This window comes from Papaver somniferum, unplaced genomic scaffold (genome assembly GCF_003573695.1).
Source record: "Papaver somniferum cultivar HN1 unplaced genomic scaffold, ASM357369v1 unplaced-scaffold_21, whole genome shotgun sequence".
Classification (NCBI taxonomy): domain Eukaryota; kingdom Viridiplantae; phylum Streptophyta; class Magnoliopsida; order Ranunculales; family Papaveraceae; genus Papaver; species Papaver somniferum.
Genome location: NW_020631041.1, coordinates 16,417,655 through 16,438,912, shown reverse-complemented (window position 1 = coordinate 16,438,912; position 21,258 = coordinate 16,417,655). Strand labels below are relative to the sequence as shown.

At 36.8% G+C, this 21,258-nt stretch overlaps 2 long non-coding RNA genes across 2 annotated transcripts; both read left to right on the top strand.

Moving 5' to 3' along the window:
• Positions 1 to 373: 373 nt before the first annotated feature.
• On the top strand, positions 374 to 1,311 carry LOC113339411. Its single transcript, XR_003355073.1, has 2 exons — positions 374 to 501; positions 580 to 1,311. It is a non-coding gene; the product is annotated as an uncharacterized LOC113339411 (long non-coding RNA).
• Positions 1,312 to 10,088: 8,777 nt separating this feature from the next.
• Positions 10,089 to 10,822, top strand: LOC113340290. The gene is made up of 2 exons (XR_003355430.1): positions 10,089 to 10,525; positions 10,639 to 10,822. It is a non-coding gene; the product is annotated as an uncharacterized LOC113340290 (long non-coding RNA).
• Positions 10,823 to 21,258: the final 10,436 nt, after the last annotated feature.

Below are 21,258 nucleotides of genomic sequence, written 5' to 3'. Positions count from 1 at the left end.
CCTTTCCGATTAGTATATGCCTGTTCATATCATCGTTTTTTTATTTTTTTAGACACCCTTTCAGATCGTCCTTTCATATGGTGTCTGGGTTACCGGTGATATGAGAACCTTTCTGCTGATGTGGTGGTCCCCTCATCAACCCTTATGCTTCCTGAAAATCTAACCCGCACGTGCACTTTGTAATTTGGTTTATTTGCTGACATGGCTGCCCAATAAGCCTTATAAAATGGGATGTGGAATTGGTTTAACTAACTTTAAGTTCACATCTTATTTGAATAGACACGCCTTTTTGTTATAGTTAACTAATTCTCATATCTACCGGGAAAAGACGCCTCTTTTGGTTATTTTCAGTATAAAGATTGTTCAACAAAACCGACTTCACAAATTACTTAAATTATTTCGGTCTTTTTGTTTGCAATGGGTGCAATGGATGGACAGACACAACAAGCCGCGGTTGAGGCGGTAATCAAAAGGAAAAAAATCATCGACATTCAAAGAAAGGTATTTCAGATCCAAAACGAAACGAAAACCAAGCAATCACGAGAACTAATCATTTACATTCCATTGTCCATATTTCAGGTCCAAAACGAAAAGAAAAACAAATAATCATGAGAGCTACTCATTTACGTTCCATTTTCCATACTGATGAATCGATAGAAACTACTACAAGCACATATTGGACTTCGTCCGGGATTGTATGTCTGACATCGTTATATAATGATGTGGATGTCCTCCGCTATATGTATGGTAGAAGGTGAATTAAGCCAAAGAAGATTACGAAGAAAGGAAATAACTAAAGATCATCTTCGTAAAACCTTATCCCAGGTTTGGCAATGTACATTTATATGGTGATCCTTACATTTTGAAAAAAAAATTTGCAACCAGATTGTATTATGAGTGTCATTCATTGAATCTCAGGAATGTATATGATCTAGGATGCCTATATTTCAACTTATGAAATGTTTTGTATTACCAGTGGTACACTCTCTTTGTGTCATGCAATATGCGCTGCAAATGCAGGTACCAAATATGCCTATGAATGGCAACCTAGATGAAAGTCTACATCGGCGGCAGAATAACTATGCGGTTTCTAACATGTGCACAAATAAAAGAAGGTGATGTTAATTCAGGTGATAAAAATAAAAATGTAGAAACAAAGGGACCATTATATTGGTTCTGTTTCGTTGTAACAATTTCCTTCTTTGTTCTTTCCCCATTCCCCTGCCCTGCAACATTGTGATGATTGAGAGATTGTAAATCTAAACACATTTACAGTTAAAAGTTGAATAAAGTATAAATGATAACCTCTCGTGCACTGGTGTTATGCTGTTGAAAAACAATTGCGTCTTTGTACGATTGATATGATTTTCAAGCCAATCGGACCATGTTTTCAGACCCACTTCAAACTTACCAACCATTCCTAAATCTTTATAGATTCCTTCATTTGGCCTTACAAAGGATCCCCATCTGTTCACAAGTACAAGATTTTCCACTCTTAATAGCGGTGGGCAACGTTGCAAATTGGTCAAGCCTCAAGAAACCCAATGCTTTCTTTATATGTGTGCTTAATTTAGCTAATAATAATAATTGGTTTGTGAAACTTACAAGATTTCCAGTTTTGGTTCCTTCCACCAGAGGTAGGAACCAAAGACGAGTATGTCAGCATCAGACCAATGCATTGCATGTTTTTCAATAGCTCCTGCTCTGACTATCCGATGTGGTACTCGATGGTGCTCGGGATTATCCGAATTTGATTCAACCAACAATGGTGCCCAGTATCTCTCAATGGTTGCATCGAATTCCAACACATCTAAAGACTTAAAGGCCTAGACAAATAAAACTCTCACGTTGAGTGGTGAGGAAACCCTCGCTTCTTATTGGCCGAAACAATTCCTTTTTGAGTTTTGTGAAACGAGCGTTTTGGTGAGTACACTTGGCAACACCCGATTGATTTAAAAAAATTGGGAAAGCATGACTTACCATGTTTAGAATTCTATGAAAACTCATATTCCGAAAATCATAAAGAAATCGCTTTTAAACTTAAACTACATTAGGAAACCAAAAAATATCTGGAAAGTGTAGAACACATTCAAGTTGTTGAGTGTCTGGGAAAAACGTGGGACCAGTCAAAAATATTAATTTATGACAGCAAAGTACGCTTCATATGTGAAGCTAATAATCCATAAAAGGAAAAAAATGATTAACCGGCACACTTCGCAAGTATTTTCAATTTGCAATCCATAGTACAGAGGATATGTAAAACCATAAGTCTAATGAAATTTATAAAAGAGACATGGAGCTACACAGACCAATACTGGAGCAAAAGTTGCATAATATGGTGAAAAAGACTGGAAAGATAATCGTTTGTCGAAACTCACTCATAATCTGAAACAATCACACCAAGTAGGCAGAAAACATTTTATGATTTCTATGCTTAGTAACTTAGCCTAACCGTTTGATGCATGGCATATACACATTCCAGAAGATTCCACATAGAAGCTTGGCTTCTAAGTTTTTTCTAGTTTATGTCTTTCTCTATTTCAGTATTTTTTTAGATTTCTTTTTTTTTTCAAGTTTCCTAATTTAGTTATTTGCTCAAGCTTATATAAAGGCTAGTCTTATTATTGTTTTAGACACACTTATAATCGATTATTATCAAAACTATCTCCTTCTTCATCTACTTTTCTCTGTTTCTTCTTATTATTATTCAATTCTCTTCTTTCTTAACCTACAACAATCTTTGCATTGCTTTCTTTCTCTGATACCACATCAATTGGTATCATCCGCTTAGTTTAGGTTTTTCAACTTTTACTAGATCCTGTTTAAATCGCTTCCGCAACCCTACTTTCTTACAAAAAAAAAATCATCTATGGCTAGCATCGTTACTCAAGAAGCTTTTGACGCTGCTATCACCAAGCTTACCAATATTATTACTGCAAGTACGACTGCTAGTAATTATGCTAATGCTGGTATAGCTGCAATTAACACCAACATTACTACGGTTTCAGATAACTTATCAAAGTTAGAAAAAAATTGCTTTGAACAGTTTAACAGTACTGAAAAGAAGTTTGAAGATATTCATCTGATTCTAGATAAATTTGTCACTACTATTAAGATTGAAGATGAAGAAACTATAAAACTCCTGGCTGAAGCAAAGAAACCATCATCATCAAAGAAGAATTTGTTTGTGCACAAAGATGATATTCCTGATGACATTAAGCAAAAGATTAAAAGAACTCTACAACACGAAGGATTTATCGGTTGTACCCCAAAGAAAGGTTCTATTATTCAAACTCATGACAGTGAGGATGAAGATAATGAAGAAGAACATCAAGAAAAGATTTGGATTGAAGACAAAAGTCTTAAGTCTTCACAAAACCCTTACAGTTCTCTACCCGAATACAAATTGAAGGCTGATATCCCAAGTTTTAATGGTAGTTTCAGAATTGAAGAGCTTTTAGATTGGTTTTATGAAGTTGAGGCTTTCTTTCAATTTATGGAGATTCCAGATCATTCTAAAGTTCGACTTGTTGCATATAAACTTAAAGGAGGTGCTGCTGCTTGGTGGGAAAGATTGTGTGATGACAGAGTTAACTCTTCTAAGCTTCCTATTCGTACTTGGGATCGCATGCGCAAGTTATTGCGAGCTAAATTTCTTCCAAAAGATTACAAACAACAGTTGTTTATTAGACTTCAACATTGTAGACAATGAGCAAGGTTAGTCGAGGAATATGTCGCAGAATTTTATAATATTCTTGCTCGGAATGAACTGCATGAATTAGAAGAACAACTAGTAGCAAGATTTGTGGAGGGTTTGAATACTTTGATTCAACAAGGAATGGTTCAATCAGTATTCACCATGGTTGAAGCTATTCAACAGGCGATTAAAATTGAACGTCGACTCCTTCGTTCAGCTAAGATCTCCCAACCTAGACAAAGGTAATTACAGACCTAATACTTCTTCTCCAAATTCTTCTCAAGAATTTCCTCTAATGTATTATTCAAAGTCTTTGTATCAAGATGATAGTAGTCATGCTTATTGTAAACCAGCCTCTACTACACCTTACATGCCTCCTCCTTTGAATACTACACCTATTTTGCCAACTCCAATGGAGATTCAAGCTGTAAAACAGACTCAAGTTCAACAAAATCGAACTGCTGCTACTTCTGGAAATGGTTTTCCTAGCAGAAATCAACAATAATTTCCACCACAACAACAAAACAATAATGCTTATGCCAAGTTTCGAGGAGACAAGTGCAATAAATGTATACAACATGGACATACGTCTAGTGAATGTCAGAAAATTAATGCTTTTATTGGAGATACTCAGTTCATTAATGAAGTCAATGATGATTTTAATGAACTCGATGAAGAAGATTCACCTGAAACTCAAGATGAAGACGAATTTGTTGGTATGATTCGTCCACTTCTTCTTACACAACCATGTCCTTCTCAAAGGCACAGTATTTTTCGATCAAAGTGCTATATTGGTGGTAAAATTTGTAATATGATCATTGATGGTGGAAGTGTTGAAAATTATGTTGCTACTCACGTGGTTAAAAAGCTTGGTCTTCCAGTGCATCATCATCCAGCGCCTTACTCTGTAGGATGGGTTAATAAATCAACTACTCAAGATATTACTCACCAGTGCTATGTAACTTTCAAATTTGAAGGTTATGAAGATTCAGTTCTTTGAGATGTTATTGATATGACTGCAACACATATTCTTCTTGGTCGACCCTTGCAGTATGATCTTCAAGCAGTACACAATGGTTTCGATAATACTTATACTTTCAATCATAATGGGAAAACAAAAATTCTGTGTCCATCAAAATCATCTACAGATATTCGAGAATGTTGTGAAGAAAAAACAAGTGCTATTGTAGCTACTATAGTCCATTCTCTACAACAAAAGTATTCTTTGAAATCCCATGAAGAATCTAAACCTATGATTGAGTTACCTGACAAAGTTCAGACTTTGTTAACTCACTATAGTGTTTTATTTCCAGATGAATTAACAACTACTCTACCATCATTAAGGGATATTCAGCACTGTATTGATTTCATTCCAGGAGCCTCTCTACCTAATCAAGCACATTACAGGTTGAGTCCTACAGAACATGAAATTTTGCAAGGACAAGTAAATGATTTACTTCAAAAAGGATTAATACGACCTAGCACCAGCCCTTGTGCTTGCCCTGCTTTCTTAGTTAGCAAAAAGGATGGTGGATGGAGGATGTGTATCGATTGCAATATTTTAAATCGAATTACAATTCCTTATAGATTTCCTATACCTCGTATTGAAGACATGATAGATTTGCTTTCGGGTTCTATTATCTTCACAAAATTGGATCTACGCAGTGGATACCATCAGATAAGAATTCGAGAAGGAGATGAATGGAAGATAGCATTCAAGACTCGTGAAGGTTTATATAAATGGCTTGTCATGCTATTTGGACTATCTAATGCACCAAGTACATTTATGAGACTCATGAATTAGGTTCTCCAACCCTTTCTTGGTAAATTCGTTATTGTGTATTTTGATGACATTTTGATTTTTAGCCGAAGTGAGCAAGAACATCTTGATCATCTGTCACAAGTATTTCAAGTACTTGTTGATAACTGTTTATATGTTAATCTGAAGAAGTGCACATTCATGGCTTCATCAGTAATATTTCTGGGGTATGTGATATCTAATGAAGGCATACATGTCGATCCTTCTAAAGTTCAAGCAAATAAAGAATGGCCAGTTCCTACCTCTATTCGAGATGTACGAAGTTTTCATAGCTTGGCTTCCTTTTATAGAAGATTTGTGAAGAATTTTAGCACTATTTCTGCACCATTAACTGACTGTCTCAAGAAAGAGAAGTTTGAATGGACAGAAGCAATGGAATAAGCTTTAATACTCTGAAGGAAAAACTTTGTACTGCACCAATTCTTGTTTTACCAAATTTAGACAAACCTTTTGAGATAGATTTCGATGCTTCCATTGTTGGAATTGGCGCCGTTTTATCACAAGAAGGTCATCCAATAGCATATCACAGTGAAAAGAATTCAGAGACACAAAAGAAGTGGTCTACCTATGAATTGGAGTTACTTGCTCTTGTCCAAGCCCTGAAGCAATGGCAGACTTATCTGATACATAGAGAATTTGTTGTCAATACTGACAACCAAGCACTGAAATTTTTTGAACACTTCTGCTAAAGTTAACAGAATGCATGATCGATGGCTAGCTACAATCAACAAATACACATTTTCTGTGAAGCACAAAAGTGGTAAGTTGAATCAAGTTGCAGATGCTTTAAGTAGAAGACGTCATCTACTAACAACAATTCGTAATGAGAGTTTTGTGTTTGATTACATCAAAGACATTTATCCCGAAGATGATGATTTCAGTAAATTATGGAACCAATGCAATTCCCAAATTCATGAAGTTGATGATTTTCTAATACAAGATGGTTTTATTTTTAAAGGTAATCGTTTATGTATTCCAAAAGGTTCTCTACGCTTACATCTTATGCGTGAATTACATGGTAGTGGTCTTGGTGGTCACTTTGGAAGAGATAAAACCATCGCACTTGTAGAAGAAAGGTTTTATTGGCCTTCTTTAAAACGTGACGTCCAAAAATTTGTACAAAAGTGCATGGTCTGTCAGGGAGCTAAGGGTACCATTCAAAATACAGGACTTTATACTCCATTGCAGTTGCTGATGCACCCTGGGTTGATATAAGTATGGATTTTATACTTGGTTTACCTCGTACTGCTAGAGGTAATGATTCTGTAATGGTCGTAGTTGATCGTTATTCTAAAATGGCTCACTTTATTGCCTGTAAGAAGTCCATTGATGCATCGAATGTTGCTGCCTTATTCTTCAAAGAAATAGTACGCTTACATGGAGTGCCAAAATCCATAACTTCTGACAGAGATACTAAGTTATTAAGCTACTTTTGGAAGACTCTATGGATGCGCTTGGGGACTGCCTTACAGTTTATCATAACTTCACATCCGCAAACTGATGGCCAAACAGAAGTAGTGAATCGTTCACTTGGTAATCTCATTCGAGCTAAATGCATGGACAATAACAAGCATTGGGATATATTACTACCTCATATGGAGTTTGCTTTCAATACTTCAATTAATCGTTCTACAGGAAGAAAACCATTTGAAATTGTGTATTCTAAAGTTTCCAATCATACACTTGACTTGGTGGTATTACCTAACACTGCGAGTACAAGCACAACTGCAGATTCTTTCATTGACAAGGCTACTGAACTACATAATTCAGTAAAGACTAAGCTGGAACAATCTAATTCAAAATATAAAGAAAATGCTGATAAACACAAGAGATTGAAGACTTTCAAAGAAGGTGAGTTAGTAATGATACACCTTAGAAAGGAAAGATTTCCAGTGGGAACTTACAACAAAACCAAGATGAAGAAGTATGGTCCTTTCAAGGTTTTAAAGAAGATCAGTGATAATGCATATATTATTGATCTGCCAAGTGACTGGAATATTTCAAACACATTTAATGTGCAGGAAATTTTCACTTTTCATGCTGACAATGAACTGCTGATTTGCACAGACACCTCGAGGACGAGTTTCATTCAAGAAGGGGGGATTGATGCAGGGCATATACACATTCCAGAAGATTCCACATAGAAGCTTGGCTTCTAAGTTTTTCCTAGTTTATGTCTTTCCCTATTTCAGTATTCTTTTAGATTTTTTTTTTTCAAGTTTCCTAGTTTAGTTATTTGCTCAAACCTATATAAAGGTTAGTCTTATTATTGTTTTAGACACACTTATAATCGATTATTATCAAAACTATCTCCTTCTTCATTTACTTTTCTCTGTTTCTTCTTCTTATTCAATTCTCTTCTTTCTTAACCTACAACAATCTCTGCATTGCTTTCTTTCTCTAATACCACATCACCGTTAATTATTGTACGAAAGAATCTTTTGATTTACGATTAATCATCTTTTCTTTCTTTGTACTTCGTGAGTACAAAGAAAATGCATTCTTACCCGCACCGCAACACAAAATAAAAAACATATTTACCCGCAGCACAAAATAAAAAATGCATCGCCACAGGGGGAGTCGAAGCCACACACACACCAAATAAAAAAACGGAAAATGGGTCATTTCTCCAAATATTTTTAAAACATGGTTCAAATGGACGAGTAAAAAATTAGTATGGGTGAAATGGACACCAAAAAATAGCAAGGATGAAACTGGATTCATCCTGACTTAAACTTAAAAGATAGCAAGGATGAAACTGGATGCATCCTCATGTAAATTAAAAATAAATTAAATATTTGAAAATGAGTAGGATGAAACTGTTTACATCCAGGCTATTTTTACATTTTTGTCCATTTAAACAGTATCAAAATCTAAATGTCTTTTTCACCCAGAAATTGTTGATTTTGGTCTTTTTAACCAATTTTATGATAAAAAAATGAATCGTCACTGGGAGTGGCGAAGCCCCGCGCAAACCAAAATAAAAAGCACAACGCCACGGGGCAGGGAAAAACCCCGCGCGGACCAAGTTAGAAAGAAAAAAAATGTCCGGTGCGTAGCACAGGTACAAATCTAGTATGGTTTGGAAGACAGATCAATTATGCCTCATGGGTGCAATCGACGCTGGACATAAAAACATATATTCATTTATGTCATCGAGTTTAGAGCATATAACTTACAATGGCTTTAAAGATTATCAGAGAGCCATTAAAATGCATAGATTTGAGTGCTGATGGGATTACAGATTCCACCATACAAACCATTGAAACCCACTGATTCGTGCTCATTGAATCTCCAACATAAACCATCCTTTTCCCTCTCAATCTCTCTAGGAATGCTTTGGCATTGAACCTAGCTTATTTTAGATTGAATTACCAGATATGAGATTATGAATTTTAGATAAACCAAATGTTAGTTGAATAAAAGCTATGGTGGAAAACATCAGGTAGAAAGAATATTATGATAACCTTGGTAAGTCATTCATTAACGAGCACTGCTTCCAAACTTCTCACAGGTAAACCAGTCATTCATTAACGAGCACTGCTTCCATGAATACAAAGGATTTGTCGAATTATCGTAAACCCATTTACCTGAAAAGAAATCACAACTCGACGGTGGTATGATCGATTCGCTATACGCGGCTTTCATTGTCGTCTCCTTGTAATTATGTACGGTGGTACTTGTGGACATTGTCCTGGAGTACACATAAATAGTAACAAAGATAGAGACTAAAATCGTTGTTAGGCTATTTAAACTCGGCTTGGAAGTTCCGGGCACCATTATAGTTTTCATTGATTAGCCTTTTCCACTATCAATGGGGTTTGTGTATCTCTCTATGCTACTTTCTCTATTCAGTATTAGTGACGATCTGGATCATACTTTGTCTATTGAGAAGTGGTTGCAATATTATTTATTTCAAAATTCAGAGAATTAATTTATTTTATTTTTCACCAAAACATTATTCGGAGGAATCTGCTCTGCAGTTGCGTTGTTAAGTGTTGTCCTTAGTGACCAAACCCACGTGTGACCAAATTAATAGCAAAATCTTAAAGAAAGAAAAAAAGCAAAATGAAAAACTCTCCTCTAAACTGTTTGTTAGAGCGGGATAGAGTGTTTTGAAGTAGTAGGAAAACCCCACTATAGAGAAGTAGTGAGGTAGTATAATTTTTTTCACCCCAGAAATACCAAACTATATAATCCAAAGCTTCCATTTATCAAACCGATTCATGACTATATCAAGTGACCCAAATTCAAAACTTTGCTAGCATAAATTCTTTACGGATCAAAAGAGAAAAAAAAACATACCGATAGATAAATAATATTAGAAAAAGGATAATTGGAGTTTGATACTCAGGTTTAGATCAATACTAGGTTTTGATTTAATATTTGTCTAACATTAGGCCTTGATATCTGGACTAGACGTTGACCGTAGTTGACTAGGTTAAGTGTAATTTTAATTAATAAAATCAATACTTTTATGTTAATTTTTCCAGACCATTGATCTTACCTAATATCTACATGTGGAGGGACAAAAATTTTATCCTTATAATTCCAAAATCCCTTCTTCCCTTTCATAATCTTCCTTTCTTCCCAGAACCACCACCGAAAAACCTTCCCAGAACCCCATCTTGGTCGCTGTCATCATCTTCATTCAAATCTCAGTAATTGCCCATGCTACCACCACTGAGTGGCTCTCAATCGCTGGTATTCAGTCAATTTGATTCATGGAAACAACACATGCAACATCTCAATGATTTGATATCTCAATTAGAAGAACTTTAATTCAGGAAATTAGGGTTTTTAGATTTAATTGAGGGTTGAAGAAATTGAGGATGAGTTAGTGATGGGTATTATGAATTGAAAGCAGAGAAGAAGATTTAACAACTACTTCTCAATTCGCCATGAGGAATCGAAGAATCTAGGGTTCGTGAATTCGGATTGAAGATGGAAACATGATCCTGATGGTGAGTAACTAAAGGAAGAAGACAACTTCTGAATTTGTATTTGAGGTAATATCTCCTTCCTCAATGTAAGTTTGTTATGTTTATCGAAGTATGGATGTAGTTGATGTCTTTGGGATTTTGATGTTGATATGTTATCTTCAAATGTTTTTATGAACCAGGAACAAATTAGATTTAGGGTTATTGTATTGGTGATCTTCAATTTACGAATCAAGGGTGTTGATCAGTTAATGTGTTGAAGTAATTCTGGTGATGAATTGAAGAACAGGGGTTGGCTCTGTTCTTGAGGATTTTGGAGTCGGGTATTGTGTTATTATTAGAATTCATGTTCTTGCTATAAAATCAGATTGAATGTAAACCCAACTTTGTTTTTGGGGTTATAGGAATGGGAATGCAGTGGGATCAATGGTTAAATATAATCTATATGAGTTCAAATGTGGGATTTTGGATACTGTATTGGATGTCGGGTAGAATGACTGGTCATGTATTGTACGTGTGTAACCTGTAATAATGGTGCTAAACATGAGCCGAAGCATCGGGTTTTCTTAATGTACATCAACGGGGTTTCTGCAGATGGAGGCGGAAGAGAAGAGATTTAGGTTACATTGTGGCCATAGAATAAGTCCTGTTAGCATAGCCGTTGGATATAAGTCCCCCTTCAGAGTAAAAGTGTAAATTCCTTGTTATTTATTGTATAAATGAATTAAATTCTGGTCAATGACAGACAGCTACAGTCAACGTCCAGTCCAGATACCAAGGTCTAATGTTGGACAAACGTTAGACCAAAACCTAGTGTTGGTCTAAACCTGAGTACCAAACTCCAATTATCCCTTAAAAAAACACAGTCGGCGGCAAGCGAGTTTTTCGGATCTTCTCTCTCATGCGATTTTTTGAGATGAAGATTTTCTTAGCTTTGGGTTTTTGATCTGGTTTTAGTTTTTCTTGAAGCATGGATTATCAACATATTCCTGATTTAGTTCTTCGCTCAAAGTCTTTTGTTTTTATTTGGTTTCATGCGGGGCTTAAAATTCTGGAGAGATTTAAAGGAAAAGAAACTTGAATTGTTCTTCCGTTACCTTCTCTAGAATGGTTTTTTGCAATTTTGTTGGAGGCTGCAAGCAATGATTTTATGGTTGGACATGTATGGTCTAGAAGATTTAACAGGTTACAGTATGGTGGTTCAGGAGCCGTGGCTAGATAATGATATGGGATCTTTTTTACAAGTTATGGTGATTGGCTCATCGAAGAGATTATTCCCTAGTTTCATCTGTATCCCTTTTGGATCGAATGGATATATCCTTCAAAAATTTGCTAGAGCTCTTCAAAACCATTCTCAGCCAGCAGGTGTAGATACAAAATACCGCACACCAGTCAAACATGCGAAATAATGATCATCAAGACCAAGCGATGACAATCGCGTACAACTTATCTAAATGACGCATCACATGACGTCAGCTTAATCATGAGTAAAGTGTGAAGAACCATGCGATGTTATAGAGTCTGTGCAATAAGAGTCAATGTAAGTGTGCGTTAATAACGCACACCAAATCCGAAAATAAAGACTTTCTTAGCTGTCATCCACTATGTAAATCTCTATATAAAAAGACGAGTGATCTTGTTTAGAGAGAGAAAGATTATTTGTTTCCCAAGTTAGGGTTTGCTTATTATTTTGTATCCAATTTGAAGATCTTAATAAATATGCTTGTGGTTTTCACGGAGTTTACTTAGATTGATTTGTAGATTTTAGTAAGGGTGTAGTTTTAGGATTTCCTGCAACTACATTTTGGCGCTAGAAGGAGGGGAGAAATGATGTATCATGTTGGTGAATTTCTATAAAACCAAATTTTGAGAGTTATAGAAAGTTAGATCTAAAAAAGTTCCACAAAAATTTGAAATCTCAGAAAAATAATCTTCATTGGTCCAATCTTCAGTTCTTTAAGGAATAATTTTTATCTTTAAGAAGTGAAACAATTGTTACAGACTAACAAGATGGAGAGACAAACAAATACAACAGGAAAAGCAATAGCAATCAGGAGGAGTAGAAGGATCGTTGGAAGAAGAAGAAGTGAAATCGCTGAATCCTCAAGGATGGAAGAAAGAAATAATAGAGGACATCTTCAAACTCAGATTCACCACGAACCGATGGAGAACAATACTATAGATTATGATAGAGTGAGTGGTGACACCGAAAATACAAATTCAACAGATGAGGAAGACGAAGGAACTGGAGTCCCGGGATTAATAGAAGGAAATGAAGAAAACATGACAATTGAGGAACTCCGACAAAGGTTGATCGCATAAAGAAGAAGAGAAGATGAAGAACGTGCGAATTTGATGCATCAAAATTATGAGTTGAGAGAAGAGAATATGCGATTGCAAGAGCAGAGATCAAAAAGTACCACACGTGTAACCTCACGATCAAGAACCAGTAGGAGCTCGTCAAGACGTAGCCAATCTAATAGAAGAGAAATTAGGCAAGAACAACCTATGGAAAATATTGTCGAAAATCTTCAAGAAGATGATAACATACAAGGACAACGCGTTGGACATCGCATAGAGCAACAACTGATTAATGATCGGTACATGTCGCATGATAACAATTATCGCGTACAAGAAGATCGTAAAGGAGACCGGCGTGAACAACATGGCGAACGTTATCGCATACATGATGAACAGGATGATGAAAATGACGTAGAGCAAGGAAGAATTATATTGCAAGGAAGAGAAATGTTAAGAAATCAACGTGATCGAGAAGAGGAAGCTGAAAGGAATAATGCTACACATGAACACGCAAGGAATGAAAGAGAATGACGCAAAAGAAGGAGAGAGGAGGCTGAAGAGAGAGAGATACAAGAGGCTGTGCGTCAAAACAGGCATGATAACAGAGTAAGACAAGCAAGGTTGAAAAGACCAATACAACAAGATACAGATCAAATCATGAATGAATAAATACTCAGAGAATTAGCAGAGATGAGAGAAATGATGACGGGCCGAAGAGATGGTGGTAGGCGACAACTGGATGAAGCAATAGAAGAAGCGGGAAGAACACAATTTTCTAGACAAATACAATGTGCGGTTATACCACCTAAGTGAAATCTCCCGGCATTCACTAACATCTTTGATGGAAGCACATGTGCGGTGCAAAATATGAGAGCCTACATCAGATCTCTCTTACAATGGGAAACAAATGATGCGGTACTCTGTAAATATTTCCCTGCCAGTCTAACTGGAGAAACTTTGCAATGGTTTGAAGGTTTACCAGTGGGTACCATTCGTTCATTCCATCATTTATATAACATCTTTTTAGAAAATTACATCAGCAATAACATGTTTAGACCAGGAATTGAAAAGGTGTTCAGTTTACGCAGAAGCATCAATGAGAGCTTGCGCAGTCTAACCACATGTTGGAGGAGCATGTGTAGTGAGATGGCTGGACGAGTAGATGAGAGAAACCTTATATTATCCTTTATCAATGCACTTTTTCCTACAGATTTATTGTACACACGGATCTTCAGGAAAAGAGATGCAATCACTATGGAAAAATTACGTGAGTTTCAAGAAGAATACATAGCCCTCGAAGAAAAACAAAGGGAAATGGAGTCCTACTCAGTTGTGATAACAAATGAAAATGAGGGAAATACCAGCCTGCTTCCCAGAACAAAAAATGCTATTACAAGTACATCTCAGGGGAGTAAGGAAAGCAGACAGTGAAAGAAGAACAAAAAATGGTAGCTATAGGAAGTAGGGATCAAGAAGAATTTGAAAGAGAAATACAAATCATAAATCGGGGAGGAAACAATAAGATTCAGAGGCTCGACTATCATCCAGAAGGATATGGAGGACGAAAGCAATATTATAACCAAGGCCAAGGAAGCAATAGAGTGGTTTGGGAGCATATAAAAATGCCACATCTAAACGCCACGATCGAGAAAATGTGGGAAGCAATAATTTTGATGGAAGAAATACCAGCACCACCAAATATGGGAGATGAACCTCTACCAGGGAGAAGGAGTAATGAATTTTGTGCTTATCATCGTTTCCATGGTCACACAACTAATAATTGTAGAAATATAAAAAAAATCATACTAAGAATAATTGACCAGAGAAAGCTAGACCACTTTCTAGTAAAGAAACCACAGAATCTACCACCACCACTACCACCTGCAGGACATACACAAGGTAGAGAGGCAGAAAAGCATACATATTTGATAGAGGTCAGAGCGAAAGCAAAGAATTTATATTGTAATTCAATCATACATTCATTCAAAAACATAGAATACTTTCATGATAATGTCTTAAGTTGAGTATATGCGAGAGATAGTGATGGAAGGGAGATACTTAACCTTGCGAAGATATCACCATTGAAAGATTGGCAGAAACATCCTATCTCCTTTAGTGCAGAAGAAGTACCAGGAGGAGGAGAACAGTACGAGAGTCCATTGGTGGTCAAGTTAGAAATCAACCCAAAGGCAAAGTTGATGAAGAGGAGGATGCGAACACATGGGCTATAAACAGAATACTGATAGATCCTGGGAGTTCTGTGGATATTTTGTTTTATCACACATACAAGACTATGGGTGGTAGAGACGAAGAATTAATCCCCTCAACATACAAAATTTATGGTTTCAATGGAACAACTAACAAGCCAAAGGGGGAGGTGACGATGCGAATTCCGTTAAGGAGCATTTCAACAAAAATAGTATTATGCGTCGTTGACGTAGAATCACCCTATAATGCTCTAATAGGAAGACCATGGTTGCATGGAATTTTAGGAGTAGCTTCCACTTTCCACCAATGCATAAAATTCCCCCTACCCATCGGTGTTGGAGTAATAAGAGGATATCCAAAATGAAGGAAAAATTTTCCATGACATTGATATCGACAAATGTGAAGAACGCACAAGTAAGAGAAGAAATTGGAAGCAACAGATACAAGATAGAAAGAGATGTGAGCGATTAATGGTAGATGCTGTGAGCAAGGAAAGTGAGATGAGAACGACTTCAGTGAAGGCCGCAACAATCGCACAAGAAAGCAAACATATTAGTTTGGGTAAATTCAAAAAAGGAGATTTAGTATTGAGACAAATACCGCCTTATCACAAAAACAATAAGAGACACATGGAGAACAACTAGGAAGGGCCATACAGAATCAGGAAAGTAGTTGGAAATGGGATGTGTGAGTTAGTAGAAGAGAAGGAAGGAGCGTCATCTGATGAGCTATGGAACCAAAAGCATTTTCAGATATATGATCCATGCGACAATTGTCGTACTTAGGAAAATGAAGATTGTATGCAAGAAAATGTATTAAAAAGCATATGCGAATTCAATGAAATACATAATATGATCAAGCTACATCCTAAATAAAAAGAAGAAGATGAAAACATTATATTGATCAAGAATATGATCTGAATAAGCGGGGATCTAAAAACACCACCCAATATTTCACTTAGCAATCTGTATGGACTAACTCTGAAATACTTTGCTAGAGAATCAACTAGACAGTCAGACTCAATCTAGATAAAAGTATCTCAAGGAGTTAATATCTTTCTCTTGATTTGATTTTTACTCAAGCTAAAAGCAATAGAGAGTCTTTATCAAATACAAGGAATAACTTAGACGGTACCAAAGACCAATGTCCAAGTGTTAATCAATAAAATCAACAACCACAAGGTCGGATCTCTAATGGATTAAACTTTAACGACAACCTGTATTATTTCAATTATAAAGATAAACAATATAATGCGGAAAATGAAATAACACAGACACCAGAAATTTTGTTAACGAGGAAACCACAAATGCAGAAAAATCCCGGGACCTAGTCCAGATTGAATACACACTGTATTAAGCCGCTACAGACACTAGCCTACTCCAAGCTAACTTTGGACTGGACTATAGTTGAACCCCAATCAGTCTCCCACTAATTCAAGGTACGGTTGTAAAACTACGCCTCTGATCCCAGCAGGATACTGTGCACTTGATTCCCTTAGCTGATCTCACCCACAACCAAGACTTGCTGCAACCCAAAATCGCAGACTTGATAATAAACAAATCTGTCTCACACAGAAAAGTCTATCAAAGGATAAATAAGTCTCGCACAGAAAAAAACCTAGGTTTTGGTTCCGTCTTAATATATGAAATCAAGGTGAACAGGAACCAATTGATAATCCGGTCTTATATTCCCGAAGAATAGGCTAGATTAATCAATCACCTCTCTACAATCCTTCTTGACTACACAAGCGGATTGTCGAGGAATCACAAACAGTGAGACGAAGATGTTTGTGAATTCTTTATCTTGCCTATTGGAGAACTCTCACGATCTCAAGCCAATCAAAGATTGTACTCGTACGATAGAAGATGCAAGATCAGATCACACAACTACGATAAAAGTAGTATCGGTCTGGCTTCACAATCCCAATGAAGTCTTTAAGTCGTTAACCTGGTTTTAGAGAATAAAACCAAAGGTTAGAGGAGAATAGACTCTAGCGAGCGCACTAGTATCACACAGACGTGTGGGGATTGTTTTTTCCCAATGCTAGATGTCTCCTTTATATAGTCTTCAAATCAAGGTTTTGCCTTAGTTACAAAGCAATCAATATTCACTGTTAGATGAAAACCTGATTTAGATTCAAGCTAATATTTCTCAACCGTTAGATCGAAAACTTAGCTTGTCACACACACTTGAGATATACGTGTACTGGGTTTGTGAAAACCGTGCCCAAACGTGTACGTGTATGTTGGTTCAACATAGTAACCCAAAAGATCAACCATATGAGCATTTCATATTAACCTTGTTCTTCTTCACCATAACTAGTTCAATTGACTCAAATGAACTAGTTAGAGAGTTGTTCAATTGCTATGAGATCTTATATAACTGCACAAGACACAATTGAAACAAGGATGATTCGATTCGATTGAATCGGCTCATGAACTTTATAGACACGGTTTGCATACTGCATTCCTTAGTAATTTAAGTTTCATGTTCAGAGCACATGTTTAGATCATAACCCACTCAAGTACACAAACAAGTTCGCGGACTTAAGACAACCGACAGAGTTTTCCAAACTCAGCAGAAAATCTCGGCAAGGAGACTTCCTCCAGTTCGCGGACTGAGTTCGCGGACTAAACACACAAACGAGTTTTTGGAAAATCCCAGCAGAAATTTTTGGCAAGAGAACTTCCGTCAGTTCGCGGACTGAGTTTGCAAACTGAGTTCGCGGACTTGGCAAAGCCAATTCCTCCGGTTTCTCTCAATCAACAAAGTTCGCAAACTTCGGATTAAGGAATAGGACTTATGCACATATATGTTTCCACACAATGCTTATATCCATCATTGGTTATATAGACCTAAACTCTCATTCCAACCATTGAAACATTCTTAGAGGACGTTATATAGTTGTTACACTATTTCTCGTCAAAGCGATTTTCAAAGTGATTAAAACATTATGACTTTCGTCACTAGGTGAAGATAAACCCGATCAAAGCGAAACGCTTTACCAACACATGATTTCGAAATATAGATAGGAGAGATATACTCGGCTCAAAATATGAAATATGTATGATCCAGTCTATATAGCATACGACTTTTGTCTCATAAGAAGTATGAGATACAAGAGATAGACTTTTGAGTGATAGATAAGTTCAAGTCTCCACATACCTTTTTGTTGATGAAGTTCCACGGTTCCTTGAGTAGATCTTCGTTGTTGTATGATGAATTGCCATGAAGTCCTTGAGCTCAACTACACTTTTCTATCCTAGCCCGAAACTTAGCTATGTAGATTAGAAATCAAGACTCATAGTTTTGATCACTAACATTGACAAACATGCTTGAGATAGCAACGCATACGAGGTCGACCGAGCTATGCTCTAACATGATCGTAAATAAAAATTTATATTTCTTTCAAAAAATGTCATATGAAAAGGCAAAAATAAGACCTTAATAGAAGGATGCAGAAGTAAAAACCTCTAATTAGGGAGGCTAGGTAAACCATTATGGAGTGCATCCTAGTTCGCATACAGCAAGAGGAAATAATAAGACCTAACGCACGTCATATTGGGAAAACCTAGTTAGCATGGCTCAGGTGAAAGCTACATCGACCCTGGAGCCTGAGTCATGGATATTTGGGGTGAAACAAAAGCCCATCCAGTGGATATTTGGGGTGAAACAAAATCTCTCTACTAAGGAATTCAGAAACTCGATCAAGGCGCCGAGGTACACGGTTGAGTCAAGAGTGCATGGGGCGACTGGAGCGTACCTGGATGCTCTTGACAAGTCTTGACTATGATGCATTCGGTCCTAAGAAACCACACTTAGGATGCGGTCTCATAACCATAAGCCATATCGTCAAAAGGATAAGAGGCCGCGAAAAAAACCGATTGTTGCATCACCGGATGGGAAGAGCCCACCCTAACCCGGTAGGGGTACGCTTCCTTGAAGGGGCAATCAGGGGGAATATAAGGACGACACCCTCCATTAGGGAGCTGAATTGTGTCAAAGACGCAAATATCATGAGGCTTTTTAGTCACGGTAGTATCAAGGCTTTTGGCATTTGTGCGATAATAAAACATGCAGAGGTAACAATTCCATATAACGATAAGACGATATCAATGGGTTATTGCATGAAAGTGTAAAAACCGCCTGCGATCTCGTAGCACAAATATGAAATCAAACTTCAGGCAAAATAAGACCTTTACGTAGGAAGGCTAAATAAGACCTCATGAGAAAGTAAAACAGAAACTTATATTGTTTTGTAGGTAAGAGAAATCAGACGCACAAATTCAGTAGCGTGAAGAAAGAAAAACAAAGGAAAAGTTTCTACAGTCAGAGGTATTATGCGAAGACATGCATGTGCTTGCTCCAATCATCTTGAAGCGATTAACAGAGGCAAGTATGAGAATGCAAGCATATAGAGAAGTGTTAGTCGCCTCCATATATTAGACTCACGCACATGCTAATGGATACAACAAATCTCATAAGAATGCACATTGGATTAACTCCGAAAGGTCACAGGTTAGAAAGAACAATACTTCAACTTCTACAAATACAGGTGCAAGATAAGGAGAATTTACATTGAAAAAGCTTCAAATGCTTAGGAGTTTACACAGAAGAAGTTTAATATACAAGAAATTGGTAAAATATTTACAAGTGCAAAGAAAGATCAGCTATTTTTCATTCGTGTCTTCTTCGTTGATCTTGTCAACCTCAGGATCATTGTCCTCCTCAATATCCTCATACTCATATTCTCCTTCACTGTTAGAGATGTCAGAATATTTTTCATTTGGAGGGATTTCAGCGAATTTATAAGTTGAAGGAGAAATGCCATGATCCGCACAAACTTTCTTAATAACTGCATCACGAACGCGACAACATCATTACTCAAGTTGGAAACGGTTGTAGTAAGCTTTTTCTTGAGCCTACGATACTTAGAATCACGAGCGGCGAACTTTGCTTCCATATTCTCAATCTTCTTACGGGATTCTTTCTCATCGTCTGCGAAGAAAAGACATAAAGGTTAAAAAACACGCAAGAACCTTCATCAAGAAATAACAAGGGAATACGAATTATAAACAACCTTCTTTCTTATAAAGGATATCTCTAACCAAGGAAGTATGATCAGACTCAAGACTAACATTTACAGCCAAATCATTTCTAGCATTATCTAAAACCCTAGCAGCCCATTCAAATTCAGCATCATTCTCTATAAGAAGTCAGGAACGGATCAGATTTCCTCGCTTAACAAGTGCGTCTTTTTCGCTTAAAGCTAGATAACACTCTATTTGAACTTGAAGAATAGTTTCTTGAAATTCCTTCAAATCTTTGGCACCTCTAAGAGCAACTTCATCCTTTTCAGTAATAAGAGTACTAACCCTAGCTTCTAGATCTTTAATCCTTTATTTGGATTCCAAGAAATGATGTTTAAAACGATTACTAGTAGATAAAGCACTTCTGTGATCAATATTAAGAAGTTGGTACTTCGCCTTGAGTTCTTCCTAAGAAAGGGATCTTAGTTTGTCATCAGCAAAATTATTAAGTGAAGCATTAAGATACTCAAGGATAATATCATCATCAACAGGAGGATGAAGGGAGAGAAATAAAGAAGATGTAGTGATCTACGCTACAAACAGCTAGAATTAGAGTTCAATATACAGGATCTACACTGTAAGACTGAGATAAACCTCGAAGAGGCAGAAAATACTTTCATAAAATCTTCTCTGATTCGATTAGGGATTACAAGAGAAATAAAAAGAAAAGAGTGTTTTGGGTCACACGAGCCAAACACATGCTTACATATATTCAACTAATAACACTTAACATAAGGATAAGGGCACCCCTACCCCAATTATCTAAGTCAGAACAAGGTTATGACGATGCCCATCCCTACATCACATCCTTGTCCTCAAGGATGAATTTAGGGAAAGAAGATCTGATGAAAGTTGTTTCTTCCCAAGTAGCATCCCCTTCAGCAGTGTGAGACCATTGGACCTTCACTTGTGGAATCTGTTGGCGGCCCTTGATAAGAACTCGAGTACTTAAAACCTTAACAGGCCTGACTTTGAACAATCCTTTCTCGTCCAAGGTGGGAAGTACTGTTTGTGGAAGAAGTCCTTGTCCAATTTTCTTCTTCAATTGTGAGACGTGGAAAACTGGATGAATCCGAGAAAAAATAGGTAATTCAAGCCGATAAGCAACAGTACCAACTCTTTCTAGTACCTTGTAAGGACCAAAGAATTTGGCTGCCGGTTTAAGATTTTTGCGTAATTGAACTGATGTCTGCCTATAGGGTT